This window comes from Neovison vison, chromosome 5 (assembly GCF_020171115.1).
Source record: "Neovison vison isolate M4711 chromosome 5, ASM_NN_V1, whole genome shotgun sequence".
Taxonomy (NCBI): Eukaryota; Metazoa; Chordata; class Mammalia; order Carnivora; family Mustelidae; genus Neogale; species Neogale vison.
Window position 1 is genome coordinate 129,333,816 of NC_058095.1, and position 1,720 is coordinate 129,335,535.

At 40.5% G+C, this 1,720-nt stretch overlaps 1 pseudogene; it reads right to left on the bottom strand.

The window, feature by feature from the left end:
* Positions 1-622: 622 nt before the first annotated feature.
* LOC122907877 lies at positions 623-1,021 on the bottom strand (annotated as a pseudogene).
* Positions 1,022-1,720: the final 699 nt, after the last annotated feature.

Sequence of the window (1,720 nt, forward strand, 5' to 3'; positions counted from 1 at the left end):
AATATCTAACACAGCTCCTAGTGTGTAAGCTCCATGAAGGCTGTGGATGCATTTCATTACTTCACATTTTTATTCTTAGCATCTAACAAAGACCTGGTTCACTGACGTTGTTCAGGAAGCCCATACTTAGAGAGGCAGAGATAGAAACAGAGACAAAGATGAAAGAAAGAGAGAAAGAGAGAGTGAGGGACTGAAGGAGAGGGAGGGAGGGAAGGAAGGAGGAGGAAGTAGGAAGGAAGGCAGACAGGCAGGCAGGCAAGAAGGAAGGAATGTTGCAAACTTAAATGTGTCCATGTTGTTAATTATCAAAGGACAGGAGAGAGTAATTGCCCTCTTGTGAGCTTGGGCATTCACTAAAACTTAACTTCTACATTGGAAGAGAAAAAAAATGCATTTCTCCAATATTTTTCATTTCACAAATTCTTGCATGGGGTTAACTAAGTTTTATCCAGATTTAGTGTTATGGGTTGATTGTGCCCTCCCAAAGTTTACATATTGAAGTCTTAACCTCTGATGCCTTAAAATGTAATCATATTTGGAGATAAGGTCTTTCTTTCTTTTTGTGTGTGTGTGGGGGGGTATTTTTAATAACTGAAACAAAACAGATAAAAAACCACAGATTCTAGAAGAACCATTTGTTCTTGTCAGTCTTATACTTCTCCTCCAACTTGACTCTGGCCTCTCATCAGGCCTTACATTTAAGAGCTATGTCTCTGAAGATATCCTTGTTGACAACACTTTTGTCCAAAGGGATATCCACAGAGTACATTTGTGGGCATGAAGTGATTGTAGTTGTAAACTTTCACAAAAGATTTGATCTTTGACCTCTTGGCAAATATCTTTTCATCCACGGCAGCTGTCACTTTGCAGGGATAGCAGTCAGTTCCAGCCACCAGAGCACAGCATGTGTGGACATGTCTGAAGTGCCATCATCAATGTTCTTCACAATGACTGCTTTGTGTCCAGAATAGCATCAGCCCAGGACCGGCACCAAATTCCTGGGTTTCATGAACTTGCCCATCTTGAAACCAGCCACTCAAACCTAGAGCAGAAAAGAAGAAACACCACTTCCATTCAAGATAAGGTCTTTAAGGGGGTGATTAAATTAAAATGAGTTTTTTAAGGTGAGTTTTTAAGACTGATGTATTCTTTTTTTTTTTTTAAGACAAAAGGGAAAGAGCATTTTGTTGTTGTTGTTTTAAGATTTTATTTATATATTTGACAGAGAGAAAGTGCACAAAGCAGGGGGAGCAGCAGGCAGATGGAGAACTAGGATCCTGGCTGAGCAAGGAGTCCCATGTGGGACTCGATGCAAGGACTCCAGGATCATGACCTGAGTCAAAGGGGGAGGCCCAACCGAGTGAACAACCCAGCATCCATCTGATGTCCTTATAAGAAGAAGAAATATGGTAAGTGCCAGAAACTTGTGTGCACAGAGGACAGACCATGTAAGGACACAGTGAGTACTTGGCCAGTTGCAAAACAAGGAGAGAAGCCTCAGAAGAAGGATTAGTTTCTTCTGAGGCTTCTTTCTTTGTGTTGCAACTGGCCAAGTTAATTCTGCCAACATCTTGACCTTGGACTTCTAAACTCCAGAATTTTGAGATATGAATTCCTATTGTTTAAGCCACCTAATCTGTGATACTTTGTTATGACAGGCCTAGAAAACAAATACACTTACCCAATCTACTCAGTACTCAATATGATAGATGTTCTAATT